General features: G+C 38.0%; 1 long non-coding RNA gene across 13 annotated transcripts in view; it reads left to right on the top strand.

The window, feature by feature from the left end:
• Positions 1-6000, top strand: part of LOC140330974 (uncharacterized) — a 240975-nt gene that overhangs the window by 173832 nt on the left and 61143 nt on the right. For 9 of the 13 annotated variants that reach the window (XR_011920836.1, XR_011920837.1, XR_011920838.1 and 6 more), the window contains 2 exons: positions 1658-1883; positions 2524-2681. The exons of 2 other annotated variants lie outside the window; for them this stretch is intronic. This is a non-coding gene — a long non-coding RNA (uncharacterized lncRNA). The remainder of the gene's footprint in view (positions 1-1657; positions 1884-2523; positions 2682-6000) is intronic. 2 more of the 13 variants (XR_011920829.1, XR_011920832.1) reach the window with 2 other exon arrangements.

The raw sequence follows: 6000 nt of genomic DNA, 5'->3' as shown, positions 1-6000 counted from the left end.
ATTAGAAAGAATGATTTTTTAGGGGAACAGTGACTTTTAATGCAAGCTCGCCAGTGTAAAGCTGCCGGAGATGCGCGGCTCCGGCCGCGAGCTTTTTCAGTTGCTGAATAGCGCGACGGTGTACGATTTCGGATCGCGAATACGAATGTGCGAGCGATAATCCGATTCTGCTTGATGAATCAGGGGCCATGTATCTGTCTATCCTGCTATCTAGATTACTGCCAGGATATTCTCCTTCCAAGTAATGCTAAATCTCTGAAATATAGGCCTGTGTATTCAATAATCCAAGAAAGTAGATTAAGCATGCTGGGTGTGCTAACAGATAAAATGGAGAGATAGTGATGACTCTCAAGTATGTATGGTGAACTTTAGTTAGTAGGTTGCTTGTTCAACTCAAGGGTAGTATACATGCATGGTTGTAGGTTCATGAATGTTTTACTGCTCATAAAAGGGACAGTACAGATCCCTGGCCAGTCTTTGCCACTCTACCAACAGGGCTTAGTCAGCATCATTATCTCTATGACTAATCCCTATTAATAGGGCGAAACACGTCAGGAGCAGGAATACAGTTAGTGGATCTGTGCTGATCCTTGTGGCAATAAATATTTTTATTCGGCTATCTTTCCATGTTAGGCAAATCCTTGCTTAACTGAGATTCTCATTGTATGCCTATACCTAGTGGCCTGTGGTTTGAAGTCTGTGGAGCCTGAAGCACATTGCAGACAGTACTTAGGATTTCACATGAAGTAAATACATGATCATGACTTAGTGCTACATTGTAGTTCCATGATGAGGTCAGGACAGCCTGGCAAAGACAACTGGAACTATCAGATACCTACAAATAAGCTGAGAGCAGATGGAAACTGATGCTAAAAGTAAGTTGGGTCATAGCATATAACCTGATACCAAGTGAGCAAAATAGGCCTGACAGGTCAGGATATGAATATCTTTAAAAAAAGTACACAATTATTGAATTTTGATCCCAATTAAAACTCCATTAAGGTCAGACGTGTAGCTGTATGACAATGCTGCAGTGCTGAATATGGTCTAGCAAAATTAAAAGACAAGAATCTACCCACACCAGATCTAAGCACTCCAGAAGTAGGATGCAATGTAAAAGATATGGTGGAACAAGCCACCCAACATCTGCAAGTGATGTGCAGCCATAGGAGCCATTGGATCGGCTTAACATCCAGGAAACAAGTACTAAGAAAAGAGGCCATCATATTGTTAAATATTTATCTATTTTAACTTTAGGTTCTAATCAGGGAAGAGTGGTTAAAGACTGGGAAAACATGTAGAAATCTGAATGTGCAGTGCACTGCGAGGAAGGATTAGTGTGCTGGGGCTAGGTGGCAACCAAAAAAAATACAACTATTACAATTTGCTGCTATTTAGCTGCACCCAGATTTCATTTATACATTTTGGGATAAAATTCCAATTAAGCTTTGATGCAGTCACAGTGAAAGGACAACTCATTCCTTTTCAGACACGGGTGGCATTCTGAAGAATATTACCAGTCGATATACTAAGTTCAGGAAAATGTCTAACAAAGTGCTGTGCATATTCAATTCCACACAATGGCTTCTTTTCTTTTTAAATTGACCAAGGTCTATCACCATTGAAAATCCTAAATTGAGTTCATTTTTTCTTCCAGAATAACCACTTTTGTTTCACGTGGTGTAAAAGAAGATGATGTAATAACATTTTATCAAAAGAAAATGTCACATACGTGCAACAACGGTAACTAAAGCAATTTGGTGAAAATGAGCAAACTGACCATCCAAATTTGCACCATGTGGGTCCATAGCATTCAGCAGTGTTGGAAGGGCCTGAATCATCTCAAGTCAAAAATCTTTGAAATTATCACAGTAAGCAGCACGGTAATTTCCTGAATTTCTTCTGTATCACAACGTTTTAACAATATTGATTGAAAAGTTTTAGCTGTAATAGCTCACACCTGATCATAATAATATTTAATAGCAGTGGTATGTCTTAGAAAAATAGTACTGGACTGGGTTATTTAGGGACTTCCAATGAATTCATTTGAAAAACATTTTTTTTTGCATTTAGAAAGGAAAATATGTAGTTGTTCAGTTGTGCGAGGTTTTTATGTTTCATCTGTGTGTGATACATTATGGTACCTACATCAACCATTAAAGTAGATTAAAAAAAAAAAACATTTTTGGTATGCATATAGTAGGTAAGGGTTAAAACCACTGCTGGATTTTATTTTTGTCTTCTATGTGCCATTGGGGAGGTTTTCGTTCATTTCCTGTAGACACAAAAGGAAATCTCACTAAAGTAAGATGAAACCTTTTTATGCAAAAGCTATTTTTTGGAGTCTTGTACACCTCCTTCTGAGTCAAACAAAGAGCACTCCAGTCAGCAGGAATCAACAATATCATGATTTGAGAGCTCCAATTGTTACTCAGCAGATGGTATTTTGGACCTCTACAGAGATACAACTGCTTTCACATACAGGTTTTTCTCTAATTCACGCTATAACACCTTTCATTCTAGAATATATTTGCCTGGCACTTTTTTTCTGGAAGACTTGTTACCCAATCAAGGAAGAAGAAGACGGCATCAGTTGTCCAGTCTGCACTGGAAAGAAGTAGCAAGCAAGGATGGAAAGGGACTTAATGGACTTGCATTATGGAGGGACCGTGGGCTTTGGAGTATGTGTTTTTTTTTTTATAAAAGTTCAGCTTTACCAATTTATTTTTTTGTAAATGAGATTTACCTAAAAGCCTCAATTACTTACCAAAACTTTCAGTGTTAGTATGAAGTCTTTTCTCTGGTGTGTAATGTGGTTGGATCCACAGTACCCATGTTGCTTTCTGATTCTGTGGATACTACTCATTGGCTGTTGGAAGAGTGCAGTATTGGACCAGTGACAACAACAGCGAGCACCACTGGTCACCATAGGTGCTTTAGTGGGTTAAAATTTAGAGGATTCAGACTGGCTTTAAAACATTTTTTTTAAGAACCCAAGACAGGTGTTTTTTTAAGCCAAATCAAATTTACAACCCCCATCACAGAATTCCCAATGAGAAATATTTATTTTCTTTAACTCTCCCTTTATTCATCCTTATAAACCAAGTTTCAAAATCAGTTACAGGAAGGAATGAATTGCTCTGAGTTTTTCCTTATTAGCCAAGGCTTGCCTAGTATAGCTTAGTAAGCACAAGACAGGAGAGAAGAGGGTTGTCTTGGAATACATAAATTGATGGTCATGTCCCTTCACTATTACGAAAAGTGTCTTTTACAAACTAGAAGTGGTTTTGCCTGCTCCATGAAGGGAAGATGGTAATTAAGGTTGTCATACACAGCCATACATAATTTATGTAGAAACAGAAAATATGGCTAATTCACCTAAAGAAATGATCGGGAGCAAGAGCAAATGGGATTCTAAATTTAATTTACACCTTAACAACCTAACAAGTGACAAATGTCAAACAGTATTATGTCCATCACATGGCTTGAGAATAAATATGGGAACAGCCCACCTTCAGTATCATTATCTATAGGAAGATGTCTGTACATTGCTGATGTGCTTTTCTGGATTTCCCGCACCTCTGTAATTAACACCATCATTCCTTGAGATCATGCCTGTACACAGCATGATTTTGAAGTTTAAATTTAAACTGTCATCTATTCATTTTTATCTGGAATAATGCCAAGTTAGTTTGTGTCTGCTGGGTATGTAATATTGATGCTTCTCACAATATAAATGTAGGAGGAAGAAACTATTTACAATCTTGCTAAATTATAAGGGAAGAGTTTTAGCACTCAGTGCCTGTGACTTTGTGCTGCTATATGGTATTTGGACAAAAATTTGGATGTTATTGGAGAAAATGCCTGCCAGGCTCTCAATTAGCCTGTCCTTGTCCTAGTGACAACCTCTCAGGCAATCAGACCACTGTGATAGTATAAGTACGGTAAGTTGTCAGTGTCAAGTATAAAATGGTACAAAGAAGCTAATACCTAGGTAGGACCAGACTTTTGCTATAAAGTTAAGGGTCGGTGAGAGTTTTTGGTGTGCTGCTGTGCATTTTTGCAGCCTTTTTATAAAACCACATGGTTAACCTCCCCTGGGCACCCCTTATGCTCCCAGGAGCAGCTTTTGGATTCAACTACAGAGTTTGATAAATACTTTGTCATGCAGTTAAGTGAGGTTCACTGCACCACAAGTGATTATTGTCCATCTCCAGTCCTCTAGCAATATGTGCAAGACAACCACGTTAAAATGCCGCAAACTCCCATTTAGGTCACTAAAGGAGCAGTTGGCTCAAAGTTGGCCAGAAGCTCCATGTTGTATCCAGGAACTGTGCCATAAATCACCCCAATAATAACATGAATGCAGCTGCCTGCACAAAGTGGTTCCCAACTGTTCCCGTGCAGTTGATTTTGATTATTTGGGAGCAGGGTTTAGTGTGCAGTAACAAAAAGGTTATTTTGGATGGAGCGAAGTTTTTGAAACGTGTTAACCTAATCACTAAAATATTTTACATTATTTACTAAAAACATTAACATGATGCAATCTCAATAGTCATTTTTTTAAAAAAAATGTAATTTAATTCTGCATCTTTCATTATAATAACAACTCAAAATCCAGCCATGAATGTCCATGTGCAAGTATTTCCATAACATTGACAATAATTTATCCCCCTTTCCCAGTAGAACTTCTGATTTGACATCCTATCACTCGGGCTTTTGAATAGAGACTACAATAGTCCATTTCAACACACATTACTCATCATGTAATGTTGTCACCATCAGGAAACTTCTTCAGAGAAATACCATGCATTGATGAAGTGCTGGAGAATCTTAGATTCTTTCTTCTAATAGCATTTTGAGGGGAAAAATAATCTTGGCTTATACTTGAATATATTCATGGAAGCAGGAATTGGCTGGAGAATCATTCAGTTATGTTTTACACCTACTTTCATTTTAATCCCCATAGCAAAGGATTTCCTTTACTTCCTGTCCCTGTGACACAGTATACGAAGGAAAGTTCATAAGTATAACCTAAACTCCATATTTGGTGGTGTTTTATTTGCATCCATAGTAGAAAGATTTTCTATCACCTAATCTTTTGACAAAAGCTCTAAGCCTTCCTCTGTCCATCCAAAAGAATATTTGTTTTTTCTGGAGTTGGGCTTAAAAAAAGAAATATTACCAGCAAACTTTTTCACCCAAACACTGCAGTAAGTGCCATTTAATGATCAATTTTCAGTTAGGGTTGTGTACACAACTAAAATTTGCCTTAGATAAAAGGTGCATTTTGCACAGTGTAACTTCCAAAGATTTTATGTATCGTAATTGTGTATTTCATAATGCAACATATTAAAAAGGAACTAAAGCCAAAAGTGCCTAAAACAAAAAAAAAAAAAAATACACTTACCTTCAATCCCGCAGGGCAGTCGGATTCATCCGGAAGTCTCCTCTGTTGGGTCATGCGTCGTCTCGGCATCCGTCTAAGAGCCAGCGTGCCGGACACCAACATCTTCATCTCTTCTTCCTATGTCACCCAACCCTGGTGCGAGATCGGGTGATGTATATTGGAAAAAAACTTGCGATCTCACTGCTCATGCATGAGATCGGCTAATCTTTTTTTTCCACGAAAAGGCTCCTTCTGCACATGCCGGACACCCAAGAGCCTCCTGTGCTGCCTGATGTAGGAATCCCGGGAGGCTTTGCGCTCCCATTAGAATTAGGGGCGGTGCTGCACTTAATTTTGCACCTAAAAAAAGGAACAAAAAAAAAAACAGAATTTTTACTTAACATAAAAAGTGTTGTCTACCCATTTTTCTAGGTACACTTTTATTTTAGCTATTTCAATAGACCAGGAAACACATTTTGATGAAATTTGAGAAATTCTTTAATAAACACATTCTCTTTTCATAGTAGTTGGCCTACGGGTTGCCAAGACTGTTTTTTAGAATCCACTCTTTGTACCTTACCGTTTAAGACGCAAGCATTTCATTACACAGG

The sequence above is a fragment of the Pyxicephalus adspersus genome, chromosome 5 (genome assembly GCF_032062135.1).
Source record: "Pyxicephalus adspersus chromosome 5, UCB_Pads_2.0, whole genome shotgun sequence".
Lineage (NCBI taxonomy): Eukaryota > Metazoa > Chordata > Amphibia > Anura > Pyxicephalidae > Pyxicephalus > Pyxicephalus adspersus.
The sequence above is the reverse complement of the archived record's forward strand: the minus strand, read 5'-3'. Positions and strand labels throughout refer to the sequence as shown.